This window comes from Carassius auratus, chromosome 15, assembly GCF_003368295.1.
Source record: "Carassius auratus strain Wakin chromosome 15, ASM336829v1, whole genome shotgun sequence".
NCBI classification, from domain to species: Eukaryota; Metazoa; Chordata; class Actinopteri; order Cypriniformes; family Cyprinidae; genus Carassius; species Carassius auratus.
The window spans coordinates 8,244,871-8,263,246 of NC_039257.1; the positions used below are offsets into that span (position 1 = coordinate 8,244,871).

An 18,376-nucleotide genomic window follows, 5' to 3' on the forward strand; every position below is an offset into this window, starting at 1 on the left:
TCTTTGCCCTTTTATTTCTGTGTGGTTAAAAAGGAGAATAGGGTGCCAGTGGTGGATAAAGAGGGATCTATTCAGCTGGTGCTAAACCCCTCTGAAACTTCTCTCTTTGGGCCAGGGGTGTTTAAACAGACAGGGTAGGGGGCCCCACCCCAGGGGGGGCAGCAAGACGGTGAAAAGAGGGCAACATACGGTGGCCAGAAACACACTATTGTCCTCTTGTCCCTTGGTTTTAATAGGCCTCTTCATTTCCAATCAATCCTGCTAAATGCAAGTTTAATAGCTTTTCAATAGCGGCTTTCCCCCCCTGAGGGAGCCCAGGATTTTCTTTCTCCTCCAACCTCTCTCACTCTCTGTTGTTCTCACTTTCTCTCTCTCACTTCATCATTCCCACTGCATTTCTTAGAGCTGAAAAGGGGCTTCCGAGCTTGGCTGACAGAGTTTGGTCGAGACTCAATTATCCACTCCATCAAGGGGTGCAGCAAAGACCATCCACCCCCTAACCTCCTACACAACCCCACACCAGAGTTCTCTCTCAGAAACATAAGCTTTCTTTCCCTCCAAGGCAAAGGCCAGTGCAGATTTCAGGTCTTTTCAAACTTGCTCTTTTCTCCCACTTGTGCTGACAGTCCTCTTTTCTTCTTTTGAGGATGGACACAGCCAGACAGGAGAAGAAACAGTGTAGGAGGGAGACACTGCAATAAAATGGACATACCAATTTTCTACTAGGCAGGCAGATTGGTATGTTATAACATAACTGACAAATAGCCATATTAAATTGTAAATGAAAATAAGATAAAAACACTCATTTTGACACCTACTATTTGCTAACACCCTCAGATCACCCTGCATCCCGCAAGTGTCCATTCCCTTTGGAACTTTTACTGAGAGAAGAATACCAATGCTCTGAACTAGTTGTCTCTCTTCCAAAGACCTACCTAGTTTCTTCCCTACTTTATGATTCAAATGTTACTTTTAGTATTAAACCTTTTCTTGGGCTCTTTTACAGTAGTGAGTTTTCAATTTAAAACGCATAACATTTGCTACGGTTATGCCCATCGTTTACACTATTCCAGTGTTTTCCAGTTTTTGCCTTTCAGTGTAAACGGACTAAAACAGAGACTTTCGAAAATGATGGCGTAGCTGCCCACATGATCTCTGCGTATCCTTGATGACCATGTAACCATTTCATGATCAGTAATCATGCTCATTGTTGAACCTGACTTCTTGTTTATACTTTTAAGCGCATGCCGAGTGCGCACAAATGTTCACGTGGCATGCGTCTTCGGTTATGTAGTGTAGACAGAGATCATTTCTTAAATGCAGCTAAAATGGCAGTGTAAACTTGCATTGTTTTAATTCTAAAATGAAAATGCACTAGTGTAAATGGGGCCTTAGTTTAGTATCATTATCATGCTATCGTATGTTACCGTGAAAAAAACTAAATGATCAGAAACTTAGTAGCAAATACCTCTTTATTTTTGGAAACAGACTTATGGAAGCCCTCTATGACACATGATAAAAAAAGAAGAAGAAGACAAGATCAAAAGAGCTAAATATGACTCTTCTGTCAAAAACAAACCTCTTTTTGACAATATTACTAGCAGCCGTATTTCTAAGCCATGCGTTTTACTGTATGTTTATATAGAAACATTCTTTTTTTGTACAGTCCTGCCATCCCTGGAGCTCCACTTTTATGAGATATTGAGTCTTTTTACAGATACTGTAATTGTGTTGTGCTTCTGGGATTCTCCTTTTTGCGTCCGGTACTGGATGAACATCGATTGCAATTAAAGAATCTTGCCCCAGCATCTAAATGTTTACGAGCTGTGATAATTCATCAGGATGAGTCGATGTTTAAGGGCTTTTGTACATTCAATAGTTCCTCTTTAGACCCCTCACTGAGTTGTGCCTCTGTGCATGTCTTTAATCACTCTCTCTCACACGCACAAGACATTCACAGCTTGCATTCGGGCCCATTTACAAGTTACGCACCCATATCAATGCACGCACCAGGCCGTATGAGCAAAACCAAAAGCATGTTTATTACCCTTGCAACGCATGCCGACATTCACACACACAAACCCAAATATACAGCGAAACGAGCTCACACCATGGGAGTGATTCAACGCTCTCCAAACCTTGCTCCAAGAGAAGCTCGACAAAATATCACATCTGGTTAATGAGTCATTTCAAATTGGAATAATTCCTCCTTGCTGAATTAGCCGATTCTTTAACGGCATGTTAGCGGCTTAATTACATGAGTTCATTCCTGACAGAGAAGAGAGGGATGAAAGAAGGAAAAAAACACAAATAAAAAGGAGGAGGCGTTGAGATGAAGAGCAGCAATGGTGGATAGACTCTTTCAAGGTAGATAGACTCTTTTAAAGTTTTCTAAGCCTCTCCTGCTTAAAATGCCCTCAAAGAAAAAACTGATTTAACACTAACAGAAGTTCATTAACAATAAAGGAAAATTAATATAAATTATAATAAATATTGTACTTACATAATGAGCAGGTCAGACAAAAGGCTTGGTATTAGCATGGCTGTCTGGCTCATGCAATATCATTATAAGGTACCATAACAAATAAAGAGAAGCGTGGGATGAGACAGAGAAAGCCGTCTCTAAAACCTACGTTGTGATTTGCTCCACAGTGTGTGGCATCTGCGTGTGCCTGTGTGTTTTCGCGTTCCCCCTTCCCCTAGTAACAAGGTCACAACACACTTGGCCTGATACACTTTAATCCGGATTTTTTCAAAATGGAATATCATTTCACGGCACTGGATGGAAGCAGAGAGGAGTGTGTGTTCATGTGGTGGCGTAAATAGGGCAGGCGTGCTGTGGGGATTGCGGCTCACATTTAGTTGCTACTTTGACACAGTGACTTTGTCTTTTTTTGTCACACGTTAAGTGCAGCTGCAGCTGGGTCTGACTTGAGCATGACATATTAAAGAGCTTTGCTTTTTTCTCTCACTCTCCCCTACTTTCTCCAGGCTGTTTTTAGAGCCCAGGATGCATATCTGCCTCACTGGGACGAACGGTCGAACAGATGTTAGCAACGATCCCTCTCTAGTCTACCGTCGCTAGAGACAGCAGGGAGCCTTGATGGTATTAGTGGAAGTGTATGTTTGTGTGTGTGGCACTTGGTTTTTGCCCCTGGCACAGTTGTGGATAAATCCCAATATTTATCGCATGTCAAGCCATATTTAGCCCCCCTCCCCCAAACCTCTTCACTGTTTGTTCTGACAACTTCATTATAAACAGTAAAGATGTAGCAGGAGGGTAATACAGCTCACCTGGATTCATGATCATGCTAAAATAAATGTAGACATATATAGATAGACACTGTTTTGCTTGCCAAAAATGCATGTGCATCATTTCACTGTTGGATCGTTTCATCAAATGCAAGTATCTCAATCAAATTCATTCCACCATTTCCTGTCCTGTACATAATAGAAGCCAACATCACTGAAATGTTCAGTTCACCCTTTTCGTAGCATGCTCTTCTGTTAAGTTCAAACAGCACCTTGAGCATTGTGCTCAAGCCTCGTCTAGAGGAGAGATAGGAATACGAGAGAAAGAAGGGTAAAAGGGTGGATGGGTACAGTGGGGAAAAAGTAACTTGCTGGAAATAAACAGGGCTGGCTAAAAGCGATCCATTGTGCCTGCTTCAGATAAGGCCACTAAACCCAAGCTGGAAAGAGCTGAGCTCCATTCTGCGCCATGGAATTATCCTTTTGTTTGGTGTGGGTAGACTCTATTGTTTCATTCTCATTGTGGAGGGTGAGTGTGTGTTTTTCTGTGTGTGTGAGTGTGAAATAGTTTAGGCACATGTGAAGATGTGTTACACCAAAGTCCTTGTTACAGTCTGCATTTGAAAAGTCTCCCTTGTAAACATAGCCGTCTCCTCTACCTAATGTCCAAACAAACTGAGCCAAGGGCCACTGGTATTTGCTTCTGCAGTTTCAGAAGCTGCCACATTTAATTCCTGTCTCCTCTCCCTTGTTCTTGCTTTTCCTGTTCACCTGGTCTCATCTTCTGCTCCTTATCTCCTGCCTCCCATTCCAGACGCATCTTTCCTTTTCACTTTCAGTGTTGTTTTGTGTCTAAATTGCAGCCTTACAGCTTTTTAAGAGCTGTTTGCAGGGGTTTAATCCTCCTAGCCTCTTATTCAGTCGGCAGTCTATTGTAAGCATCCTGGCACAGTGCGAGACCCTTTTCAAAACGACCATCCAGCTCATCCATCCATCAAACCTTCTTCCTCTGTCCTTCCCTCTCTTTTTCTAGCCCCTCCGATCCCTTTAGTAAACCCCCACTTTCTCTTTTCTCCTGTCAGCCAGGCCTGATCCCCAACATCAATGCTGAGCAGGGCCCTTTTCACAGTTACATAAGGTGTGACAAATTGTTGATTTGCCTTCTCCATGCCTGTTTCTGCTCCTCTCTCCGCATTCCAGACACCCTGTCCCTCGCTCACTCCCTCCTTGTCCCTGTCCTTTCTCTATTTATCGGCATGAAAATTGCAGGGGTTCAAGTCAGCCTGTCAACAGAAAGAGTGAAACGGGGATGATGGGGGGTCCGCAGTGGCAAGAAAAAACTGAGAATAGGACATTAGAGCTTCCAAGCAGGGGAGGAGAACGCAAGAGCAGGCTTCTGACAGATAGAGGGCTCAAACAAGCCCATGCTTTTAAGAAGGAATGAAGGAATCTATAATCAAGCATCTCACCCTGCAGTTATTTCTGACTCTGTCTTATTCTCTTTTTAGTGGTGTTTGCTAAGAAAGTTTCTCATCGTTAAAGTTAGGGATTTGCTGACAATGGACATGAATGATTTATATTTGCATTTGTTTATTTCGCAGAAGATTTTATTCAAAGCGATGAGTAGCCCTCAGATCATGTGGCTTGTTTGATGAGTGTTGTGCTTTTTGCTTTTCTAAATAATCAGACTTAAAAGTTTTACCTAAGCCATCTAGAGCCCTGGGTCTAAATAAGTAATCACCTAGAAACCATCCAGAACAACCTGCCAACCACCAAGATTTGCAAAAGAAAAAAGTGGTAATCTTGGCCTGAGAACAGCGGGTAACAATGACCACATCATCAGATTGTGTCAACCCTACCAGGTCATATAAGAAGGATGATAAATGAGAAATATGTGTGTGTATGTGTGTGTGTGAGTGGCTCTTAGGTCCTCTACTTGCAGCAGAGTCTGTGTATGTCACGCACTCCTCTATGCTTGTGCCAAGTCTCTGGTGAGCATCAGAACTTTTCCGAGTGTCATTATTCCAGCGTTCCCATTCTCACTCTCCCACTTCAGAGTCTAAGAACTCCTCTACTTGCAGACGGAAAGCTCTCTGCTAGGAACACAAAGAGGCTGGGTAGAAAAAAAACTAGAGAGGGAAGGAAGAGGGGGAGGATGAGATTGTCTCTACACATCAGCCAACTGTCTTGACAAGATGTTGATTGAGCCAGTCTTGTCATTTCATTCCTGTAGGTCTCCTGGTATTTTCTGGAAACGGTTATTGCTGCTGCTCTCCCTTCTCTCACTCTACTTTATCTACTTTCCGTGCCGCCTTTCTCTAATTCTCTCTCTCTTACAACATGCACCAATCTCACTTTACCTCTCCCTTGCTTGCTCTCTGTTGCTTAGTGTACAGTATGATCTAAGATCTAGTATGCTTTTAAATCATTAGCGTTGTGCCCTTTGCATAAATGTGTGGGTAGCTGAATGCACCAACATCCACACAAAGATGGGAACATCTACAATCAGTCCGCCTCTGATGGGCCTCATTCACTGTGAGGAAAAATAAATAAAGACAATAAAGACAAATTAATAAATAAACAAAGCCTTTATATGCAGTCTCATTTCATTCCTTTGGCTGTGAAGTCGGGGGAAACAACACTGAGAAAAAGCAACACTGTAAATATGCAAGATGATTAAAAATCCGTAAAGTCAATGAAAAGATCACATTTAAACATGCCCCCCTTGTTTGCCTCTGTTGATCTCTCTGCCCTGCACTCACTTTCAAAAAGCAAATGAAATGAAAACAAAGAAATCTAGCACTTATACTGAGCTATTGGGATGCTAGACTCAATGCCCTGGGGTGTCAATTAATTTAGTCTGGGGATTTGTGGCCTACACTTCCTAATTGAGCCCAGTGGAGGCCCCTGTGGCTCTCCATGCGTTTCATAATTAATACTTTTTTTCCTCATACTGTCTTTATTATTATTATTATTATTATTTAATGAGGAAGTGAGGTTGTAAATGTATGCATCTCATTAGAGCAAAGAGGTCCATGCACTTTATTGGTCTAAATGCAGAGAAGAAAGGAAAATTAGCTGTAACCTCAGTTGTTAGTGGCATTTTGAAGTCTGTGCATGCATGAGAGTATGTGTGTTGGAAAATAAAGAGTGATGGCTTCAATGAATACCTTGTTAGGGTTGTTCAATGTGTGTGCTTTTTTTTTACCGCTTGGAGGTTAATGTGGCGCTGGCAGTTCTATTGAAGCTTTCTAATTTGATGTTTTTTCCTTTCGCCTCGAAATAGAGACTGGCCATGGGTGAGTGTTGTTTTTGAAGACCACCGATTTTTTTGATGTATGAGAGATTTAATTTCTGTTCTATTACAATTTCCCTTTAGCTTCATTCTGCCTGTTTTGCTTCCTTTCTTGCGACACCTATGTGGTGGCAACTTCTGTCTGCATCACATAACAGTAAACAATTAGACAAACAACTCCTTCATCTCTCTGGGGAGGTCGGCATAGGCTGAAACAATGAGCTGCCTCTTCGCCGGAGAAAGGGCTGACCCACGCTCACGGACTGCCTTCAAAACTGCCGTGATTAATCGATGTATGTGGTTTTCAGTTACCAAATTTTGCATTTCCTTCCTCTATCAAGTTAAGGTGGTAGGTGGTTGGGTAGTTTAATTAAAGAACGGACATTCTTGTTCATCAGATTAGCCTGGACTCAAATAATTTTTTTTATCATGACTGATGACTTTAACCCCCCAGAACACAAAATAACGGGTGGCGAAAGAGAATAGAAAAAGGATTGAAAAAAATAATACCTGCCGACCTCAATACATCCTGACTTGCTTAACACAAAAGAGAAGAGGGAGGGAGGAAGGGGAGGAAAAAAAAGTAATTTCCTGAAACTCCATTTCTTTGGTGGTGATTAGCAAAGAAGCGTAATTAGGCTGAAATGTGAAGTCAGGATTTTTTTTTTTTTTTTGGTCTTTTACGGATTGAACCACTTCCTCTGGAAAAATCTGGCCCTGATTAATGAATGAATGATTAATGAGAGAACTAATAAATCAATTAATTATTAAGCAAGCACTCTGAACAAGAGAAAAGGGATGATGAGGGAGAGATTGTTAACGTAGCCACACACAAATCATATGAAAAACCTTATCCAGACAACAAAGTATTCCTTTTAGCCGAAAAGTGATGTTTTTCATGTTAGTTCTAGCTAAAAATGTGACATGCGTACATTCATTTTCACTGATTGGTGCCATCGTGTTTCAACAAGACAAGAAGTTGTAACCCCCGAAACGCAGAGGTGGCAAATCTTCCTTCCCCACTTCATCCCTCCTTCCAACTTCCTACACCCTCCCCAGTTAACTAGGACACTCTATCAATCTTTGATAATACTTGGCGTGGGCTATGGCTTGGAGACCAGCGACGGGAGAGTCGAGGCAGCACAGCATGGCGTGATGTATGAAATGTGGGCCGTGCCAGTAACAATGATATACTGTAGCGTTTTCCAGTCAAGTTTGACCTTTTTTCCTCCGCTGATATTAATCGCTGCAGCGCCAGAATACATGCCTGATCTATTTCTCCCCCAGGAACCCCGTGCACTTTACAGTGCCGCTCTGGCCTCTCCATGTCTTTGCTAAGCTTTCTTTATCTCTCTTCCTTCTTTCTTTTGCTAAGACTACCCCCACATCGGAGCGCACCTTCACACCAGGATGTGCCACCTGGCTGTTATTTTATGATTGGATAGGTTTGTTGTGGCCTTTTAAAAAATGGGACGTGCTCCTGTAAACCTTTAAATCCCCAGTGCACAAGACCAAGCTTAAACATAAGAGAACTTGCTTTTTGATAGCCAGAGATATAGATCTCTATGCTTTGGCTGTGGCATTATTAGCTGAGCATCTGAGCAAGAGGAATGGACACTGAGCTTTTAAAGAGAGTCTCCTGGGGGCTTTGGAACCGGGCAACCTACAGAAGAAGTCAAGAAAAAAGAGAAGGAGCCTCAAGGCTGTTTGGCAGGATTGTTCCTAGTTAATGTGATGGAAAATGCCAAGTCCCTCTCATGTTCTCTCTTTCTCCCTCTTTCCCTGTCCTCCTCCTTTTCACTATCTTCTTGTTGACTGGTGCTATGCTGCCAGTGCAGAACTTCAGATTTCCCCGGTCTCAATTGACTGAAAAGGGCTTTGTCCCTTTATTTGGGGGGGATCATTGACTAGAGTTTGGGACATATGGTCCCTGTGTGCTGGTCCCTGCTTAGCACTGCTGAAGAATGCAGTGGGAGGGACACTTGACCTCCCCGCTCTTCTTTAACACCTAGTGTGCCTACTCAGCTAGTGGCGTGATGAACTTAAAAACTTCATTGTGTCTTCCTTTCGTTAGGTTTTTTTTTTTTCCCCTCCTGTTTTAAGCTCTAAAAGTTAACTGACCATGGGAGGAGTGCTGATAACCGACCCACATGTGTTGCATCAGCCATGCTATGTTGAAAAAAACCTCCTTCTTTCTATCCTTAAGCCCTGTTCACACCTGGTATTAAGATCGCTTAAACAATCCAATCATGAGTGGTCAGCTGAGACATATTGCTGTTTACACCTGGTAATAACTTGCATCTAAAATGCAAAGACAGAAATAAAAAGATGTGGACAGATCATCAGTAAGTTATTTTCTTTCAAAGACAAACCCTGTTTGTGGATCCTATTTACACCTGTCTTTAGCAATTTCCTGTTTCAAACATATCTCTAAAAATAGATGTTAATACCAGGTAAACGTCATTCACTCTTTATCTATCCTAAAACAACTTGCACAATTTCTAATTTTGCATGCAAACTCCTTATTCTTTTATGCTTTAACACACACACACACACACACTGTTTGGCTGGACAGTTAAGCAGACAGCAGTAATAGATGGACGCTGTCTGGTTGTGGCAGTATCTCTGATGCCCAGGCCCATATTGGAATGTCTCAGCGTGTTTTCCTGTGATAAGGCTTTTAATTAAGTGTCTAACAAGGACGTCTGGGGGTGTCCATCGAAGGGACATGGCCACCTGTGTACAAGCCCATTATCCAGAGAGACAGAGGGGGAGAAAGAGAAGAAAGAGTGTGTGAGAGAACGAAAGATAGTCAAGAGCAGAGAAAGGCCACACACACACACACACACACACATGCATACAGACTTTCCACTCTGTAGGAATCTAATTCCCTGTACGGTCATGACCAGGACACCAACGGATCCAAATTATGATTTACTCACCAGCAGACACCATGACCGCTTTAAAGATTACAAAAGCAAAGCTTTATTAGCAAGTAAATCTCAGTTTCTGGGCTACTTTATAGGCTGGTAAACAAGTGAGGTATGTGCTCTTAATTCATTATTCCTGTTTAACCGACACAATGTTGATGCCGGAGCCCAACCTAGATCTATTCTGCTCCACCACAAAAAAACAGAAGCAAAAAAAAACTCAAACCAAACACTTCATATTCATACTGTTGGGCTGCACAGCTACTCTAGTCACTTTATTGTGTATATACAAATTATCAATAAAAAATATTAATTAACATTTATTATTTATTGATATAATATATTCATTGATTTTGTTATTGAAGTTACATTATTTCTAATTGTTACATCAAACATCATAAATATATAATCACACTATATATTTATACAATATTTGGGTATCTTGCCTATCTATACACCTCAGTTAAAATAAAATGAATGTTAAATGTTAAATCCATTTTCAATTAATTTCTGAAACTATGAGTTTCGCAGATTCCCCAAGCCCTGGCTCCAGCCTCAGCACAATTTCAGTGGACAAAAGGTACATAAGGTGTCGCTATCGATCACTAAAACATCTAGATAATCTGGAGATTGCTTGCCTGCAGCTCGGCAGTGTTCCAATGACGTCTTTACAGGATATGGGTTTGGATCATAGGAAGCCCAAATCAATCTCTATAGATTCTGATATTTGGGAGAAAAAAAGGATTGTACAATTTAGATTTTCCACACGAGCAGGTAAAGAGAATAGGGGAAAAAATCGAATCTGCAAGTGTGAATGAATGCATCCTCTAAGTAACCTTATATAATTCAAAAGACATAAAATTATATATTTGTAAAATATCTTTCTATCTTCCCTAATGAATAACTTCCATTTTTTCTTTTTTGCTGGGCAATCTGTTCCACCTCCTCTTGTCCACTCTCATCCCTCCATCCAGAGAAACCAATAAATTTTCCTTCTAGAAGGAGGCTTCTTTTAAATCTTAATTAAAACCAACTCCAAAAGCCCATCTCTTCCCAGGGGCAAGCTTGAAATCAACTTACAACAATCAAGCCTACGTATTAGTTTCCTGGGGAAATGAGGAAAAGAAAAGGAATGAGAGAAACACACCACAAAGAACAGAAAGAGTTCCCCCAACCTTTCTCACTCAGTGTGGCGACTAGAGTCTGGTCTTGACCTATCAACCCCACTTTCTTGTAAGATTAAGCCGCTAGCGATGCTCCTAGAGAAGGTAAACAGAGGTTGGGAAAAATGGCCACCAGGCGAGAACCTTATTGGATTTTAATTAAGTGCCAAGAGAGAGTGTTAAAAAAGACTATGGGACGTAGAGGTGCTCCAGTGTTCACAATCCCGTAGAGCACATTTCTCATGCTTCACATTTTACACTTTTTCTTTTTGCACGATCTTGCTCCCACTATCCACCTTTTCTTTTTCAGACAAAAAAAGCTCCTTAGCCTGTTTGCCCACTCGTTCACATTGTGAGAACAACAAACTGTCTTCACTCCCCGCTCCTTAGAGAACTATTCGTCACCCACCTCGTTTCACCCCTATCCCAGGTTATCGCTCTTGGGCTCCCTCTCTCTCTCTCTCTCTCTCTCTCTCTCTCTTAACAAGGTGAAACAAGACTCGGTCCCCTGAGGAAGCAGCGCCAGTGATAAGGTTAAAATGGGCCGAAAAAATGGAGGCGATTATTTGATATTGGACAGATTGAATTATCTAGATTGAGAGTGCAAGAGAGGAGGGGATGCAGGTTTGGCTTTGAGAGCCTAAAGAAAGATAGTGTAAGGGAGAGAGGGAAAGAAAGGAAGAAGTCTGGACAGAATCATTTCTCTCTAACATTGCCATTTGCGCCAATGAGGACCAGCCTGATATTAATGACCACTCAACTCCAGACCAATGGAGGAGTTTTTACCTCTTAAGGGGCAGATTGTGAACGGCACAAAGTAGGCTGTTAATTTGACAGAGAGCAAGTCAGCCAATGGTAGATTTGTGAAGACTGAGAGAACTCTATATGAAAACTGAGAGACGTTTATTGGACCTGTTGGCTCCCTCTCTATCAGACCGACAAGGTTCTACCACCACTAATTATACTGCTAATTAAAGAACCTAGAAAAAGATTTCTATCAGTGCCACAAAAAAAATAAAAATAATAATAATTCAAAATACACACAAACACCATGCGCCTGGCCAGAGACAGGCCATCATCACCTCAGCAGGCACCAAAAGAGAGCTGTTAATTGGTGTGAAAACACACACACTGACTTGTGTTATGGGTATTGCATGAAGCTGGCACTTGTTAACAGGATACACTGAATCACAGGAGCCCCTTTCACACTGCACGTCGGACCCGCAATATTCCCGTAACATTGCCTGGTCGCCTTCTGTGTGAAAGCAACCACGTCCCGGAATTGATTACCGAATCGAACCCGGGTCGGGGACATAGTAACATTGCGGTAATCGATCCGGAACGAGCGCTGTGTGAACAAAAGCCAGATCTAATTCGGTATCGAAGTGATGACGCGCGTTATCGCGCGACTCTTTTACCGGCTGTTTTGAAGGAAGATCAACATTCGCGACGAAAACATATGTGCAAACTGTAATGAAGCAGAGATCAGTTAGTTCCTCACTTTCCGCGCTGACTCAGAGATCGTTTGCTTGCTTCAGTTAAAGTATAACGTGCCAAGCCTTGTCGACTCGTACATTACACGTCACGCGCTGATGTCACGTGTCGTTACGGGATCTTCAAGGGTTGTGTGTGAAAGCATGCACATATACCGGGTCATCACTGGCAGTGTGAATGTGCCAAATCTAGCGACCAGGGAACAATTGCAGGAACACTTTACCCCTGTATTTGCCGGAATGGCAGTGTGAAAGGGGCTAGGGAGAGACGGAGACAAAAGGGAGAGCTGGAGAGGTTTTTTGAGAGGAGAGACCCCACCTTATACTAATATTTGTGAAGTCTTTGCTTGGCTCTGAGGAACATGGCTAATGAGTTCGTCCCACTTTAAACTCTGGTGTTCTATAAAAATCAGTGATGGCAACAGACTCTCAGGAAGCTTCCAACAACAAATAAGTACACTTCACACCTTCACACTGACATGCCCACAGTACAAACACCTTTGTGCAATATAAATATATATATATGTGTAAAAATAAAAAACACCCTTTCTTCTGTCCCTACTGAGTTGAATCTGCTTTGCTTTTACACTTAAGTGAGCCCATTAATAACATTAGCAAAACAAAAGAGGTTTTGCACCAAGCTACCACATCACACTGGGACAAAAGACTCAGCTTTAACAGAGCCTTTTAAGGTTCTGGCTGACAATTCAAGACTCTTTCATGGTGAGTTTGGACCATAGATTTCTCAGATGCCTGGTAAACGGGCGAAAGCTTGCCGCGCAAGGATTGTTACAGGGCTAATGACTATGGATGATCACTGAACCACCCTTTGGCTCTGTTGAAGGGGGGCTTGGGTTGGCCTCTTTGCTCTCTGTTACTGATCAGCCTGCTTAAGTAGCTTGTGATTGAGGGGGTCCATTAGAAGCCTATCCATCACCTCCTCTCAACAAGCTGAGTGAAAAAGTGAAGACATCAGACACACCCCTGCACCAGTTTCTACACTTAACAAATGTCCACATTAATCAGAATTCTGTAAAGACTTGTTGACCTTTTTTTATAAAACAAATAGTTGAAATTCCACAATCTCTCTTTAATCAGACTCTTAAAACTCTGGCCATCTTGAATAATGCTGCTAACATGCATAATCTATGAAGAACATCACAAACTGGAATATTCGGTGAATTTGCAAACCCTTTTTTTCCCGCCATTTTTCTTTAAAGAAGCTCAAATTACAAAGACAAATCTAAACAATCAGAATTGCGGCAGAAACTTCTTACAATCAGCTTAAAGGAAAACCCTCATTTGATCATGATTGCATCTGATAAGATCAGTGTAAGTGAACAGCACACATTTACCACTGTACTGTGAACTCTCAAGTTACTATTGTACTTCAATGACCTGAATCAATATGTAAAATTGAGTTAAAAGAAAGAGTGTAAATAAGTAACATGAATTTGCCTTGGAGCAAATAGCAATGTTCTTATTGATAATCTGAGTACTTCTCCAGAGTCATTAAAAAAATTGTAAACAGACAAAATACCCTTATTTCTGTGCTTCTATTGTATCATATACTTTATAGGTATCTTGTCGATGTATAAGTGACCCAGCAAGAACATTTAATGATTTTCTGTAATATTAAGTTCAAAACCATCCAAAACATGCCTATTCTCTATAAACTTCCATTAGAAAAAAAGCACAAGCTTTTAAGACAATAAGGTTTATGGCAACTTAGGTAGAACTGGTCAGTATGTTTTCAAGGCTGTACTTAGCAAAGGGTCTATTAGACCATACTGCATGTTTTATAACAATGTGCTAAACTGATACAGCCAAAAACAGACGACAGTTAGGGTAATGAACCATTTTATTTTAAAGAGAAAAAAAGTTGATTCTGATTAATGGATTAATAAATTGAACTACTTATTGAACAGTGATGTTTTCATTATTTTGCTGTTTAAATACTCTCTAAAAGCATACTTCTTGTCTTATTTGGCCCTGCTAGCAGTACAAAGCTCAAAAGGAAATACTCCCTTAAAAAAGCTCCCACAAATTCCTCTGCCTGTGAAATCCCTTCATATCTAAACAAGCTTTCTCAAAGCTGCAGCTCCACCAAAACTCAGCAAAACATTGACTTTGGAAGCGAGATGTCAGTATCATATGAAAACCTTTCACATTTGTGCCGTTTTCTAGAGGGCTTCATAAATCATCACTAAATCTCCTCGCAGGGGGATGCAGCTCATAGAGGAAGCTGAACCCGTATCTTTAGGCAGGAGAGTATCTCGCTTCGCCTGCTGCGCAAAGTGAGAAGAACCTAGAGAAGTGTGGTTCCAAGCGGGTACACGCTCCTCATTCTCTCACCTGTTTTGAGGTGGCCCTGTTTGGAAATGCTTGAAACCAAGCAGCCTGCTGCGTACATAGCCAGCCTGGAGCCGAGAGCCGGAAGACCCGCTGTGTCCTCCAATACCAATGCATCTTTTTCTCAGCATACTGGTCAGGCTGTTTTGTCACACCCCGGTAACATAAACAATCCATTCGACAAGAAAGCAAAAAACAAGTGGCTTGAGGTAAAGTACCAAGCAGTTTGCATTAGCATCAGACCCCTTATTGCTGTTTTCTCATTCTATCCTCCACACATGAGCCAGCCCATACTTCCTTGCCTGCTTGATGGCTTTTCTTATTTATGCATTTGTCCTATTATTCTTTTTCATTCATACAAGTAACACAAAATAGGGATTGCAAGGAAATGTTCTTCTCCAATGAAAACACATGGCACAAATAATGCTCTAGATCACACTGCATAATGGATACCTCGCTAACAAAGCTGCTTAGCATGATATATTTCAGATCATGTTGGTCTATCATTACCACTATCCAAATGTTGCTGGTGAACAGCATGGCTATATATACCACAATCACAGAAACTCATGCTACCCTAAGCAGATATTTTCATCCGAGCAGAGTGAAGTATTGTGGGACTATGGAGCATATTCCATTCTAATCTGCATAATAGGCATATTTATGCATGTAACAGCATAAAATTGTCACCTTGTGAGGTGGCTTGGTAAAGTTCTAAAAATCTCAGATAATTTAGTCAAGTCACCTTATTTATTTAGTGCTTTTAACAATACAGATATCAAAGCAGCTTTACAGTATTAAATAGGAAAATAGTGTGTCAATAATGCAAAAGGACAATAATTAACACTCAATTTTAGTTAAAGGTCTTTCATCATTGAATTCAGTGATGTCGTCATACAGCTCAGTCCGGTTTAAATAGCATCTGAGTCGACGATATCGCTGGAAAAGAAGTGTCCTCAACTAAGCAAGCCAGAAGCGACAGCGACAAGGAACCAAAACTCCATCAGTGACAGAATGGAGAAAAAACCTTGGGAGAAACCAGGCTCTAATGTAAGCATCGGATCACTTTTTTAGACTTCATCTGTCCATACAGACTCATTATTCACTCCAAGAGACATTATGTTTAGCAAGCAACTCCTCTTTCCCTTTGTCTCTCTTTGTCTTCGATCTCACTCCCTCCCTCTCCTATTTATCTCTTTCCTTATCTGTGACTGACAATCACCCCACACCAGTGTTTACAGCGAGCCAGAACCAGGGAGAGAATTTCAAAAGTAAACAGCCAATATCCTGTGCAACAACGCTGAGGAAGCTCTTTTTCAGTGTGTATCGTGTACCTGTCCCTGTGTGTGTGTGTGTGAACTTCCTCTTCATCTCCGCAGAGAACTGCAGGCTTTGGACGCCTCGCCCAGACAATAGTCACAGACCATTAGTGATTTCTCTGTCTTTCTCTGGGCAGGGTTCGGTGCTGTAATCCTTTACAGCCCTCCCACAGCAGTAGAGCGGCTGGAATGCATCAATCAGGAAGGTCCAGGGGCACTGCCTGGCATTACCTCATCGTCTGAAAGAGGCTGTGTATCAAATTCAACCCATCAACACTACTACCCCCCCCCCCCCCCCAACACTTTCCTTTTCATCCACCCAGCCCCGGCTAACCTGTGCATTCAACCCATGTCTGCTTTGTTACGGCTTCATCATTGCCCCCAGGTGTCTCCAAATGCCCTTTACATTCTCCTGTGTCAGACGGTCACTTTTCATCTGGTTTGTCTTTGTTACTGTGTTTCCTACTTTTAAACTGGGAGAACAGATGAAGGGGTTCCTTCACACCAGTGCAAGGGTATCCATTACCTTCAGAGCTAAGATGCAGGAAGTTAATCTGTTTGACTCCCCTCTTTTCCCCTCTCCCCTTTCTGCCTTTGCACACCACTTTGTCAAGCCGCATGGACTCCTGAGCCTTCCACACCTTGGCTAAATGGCTTTCTCGCTTTCTTTGCTGCCATCCTTTCTACCTTCTAAATCATTTGATCGCCCTTACTATTTTCCAAAAGCACTGGCTTGTTTCAGATAGCATTGGATAGTCGATAAAATTACCATGTTTGGACACATGAGTGACGGCGGAAAGCTTGTTTGATGCGCCTTGACTGACACCCCTCACTTGATAGCAAATTGGCCAGCTTCTCCCTCGACCTCCCACTGTGGCGTTCGGAGCCATGCCGTAATATCCCAGCAATCAAGAACAAGAAAGACGATGGGGAGAGAAAAGGAAAGACATACACGCTTTTCTCAATTTCTTTCCCAGCTGTCTGAAAACTAAACAGAGATGCCTTTCAACCCTGGTGTGGTGGGGGAGGTTGTGCGAGGTCTTCTCTCCGGTGTGGAGTATTATGGTTAACGGTCGAGCTCACAATCACAATATTTGCACACACATTCCACTGGGGTTTCCAGAGAAGAAGAACAAACTATTTGGTTAAGGGATGTGAGAGTGTGTGCGACAGAGAACAAGAGACAGACAGGGCGAAAGAGAGAGAGAATGAGCTCACAAATAGCTGATAATGACGGTCTTCCTGTCTGCATGACACTCTTTATGCCAAAGGCTCAAGTAGGTCTGTGCTGAGCTGAGATCTGTTGTTTAATATGATGCTATCTCATAATGGAAGCAGGTATAAGATCCTATGCTGATACAGAATCTAGACAGTGTTAGTGGAACTGAATTCAGTGTCCTACTAGAGCATGGATGTCAAAGACTATATTACTGTAATTACTATATCAGTATGAAATACTCCATATTATCATGTTTCCAGATAAAACAGGAGAGATACACTAACCGAAAAGCTTTACTGCACACATCTAAATGTGGCAGAACCTATTTTAGCTAATTTATCAACTCAAAAAATGTTTAACAAATAAAAACCGGCCTTCACAATGTGACATTGTGTCCAAACCTAAAATGACTTTTTCACAAGAAATGCTTTAAACTGAATATCAGGGGCAAAGTTTGATCCTAAAGCATCGCACACAGTATCACAATCAGACTGTGGCTTTCTTAAAAGCTTTTATGTCTCTCTCAGGCACACAATGTCTTCTGTGATGGAGTAATCATTAATTAAGCAGTCAGGCTTTGACTAATCACCCTACAAAGGGCATTTAGCTTTAACCACGAGACTGTGTGTGTGTGTGAGAGAAACAATCAATTACTTTTAGCTGTCAGTCCATCTGAACATCTATGACTCATCAATGAATGTATGCATGAATCCATGAGTACCACAAACCCCACAACAGATAATAAAGGAACATAATGTCAAATCTCGCTCAATGATTTGCAATACAGCATTTTCCCCCAAACATAAACACAAAAAGCTAATATTCAATAAATAAACAGACAGATAAAATGAATGAACAGTTTTCATAGCAGAATTATATATTTTTTTTTTCACTGTAGAAAAGATCCTCTCTTATCAGGGCCATCTTTAAGACTGGGCTTAGGGATCTCGGCCCGAGAGGATAATGTGAGCCCAGATATTGCAGCAACATGGAAGATAAATTTCAATTTACTGTTGCTTTCTGTGTCACAGCAGGAGATATGAAATTTTGTCTTGGAGGACTGGAGGTGATAGTAAAATAGGAGCCGATGTGCGCTCCACCAAATCCCAGCTCATTCTACACACGCCTGTGTCAAAACACTTCCTTGCTCCTGTTCGTACCAAATTGTGATACATTTCCCCCAGTAACGAGTGACACTTTTTCGCATTTTGGGAGAAAAAATGCAAGCAAAGTGCTTCTAAAAATAGGAAATGAGTGTTTGAAATTGTGTCTCTTTCCTTAGGCATTGTTTTAATGATTTTCTCCAAATTAACTCAGGCTTCTGAGCCTCACCCCTATGTGATCAGGGAGTAT

The 18,376-nt window shown here is 41.6% G+C and overlaps 1 protein-coding gene across 1 annotated transcript in view; it reads right to left on the reverse strand.

Annotated features, from left to right (window-relative positions):
- Positions 1 to 18,376, reverse strand: part of LOC113114945 (kin of IRRE-like protein 1) — a 43,826-nt gene that overhangs the window by 17,030 nt on the left and 8,420 nt on the right. The window lies entirely within an intron of this gene.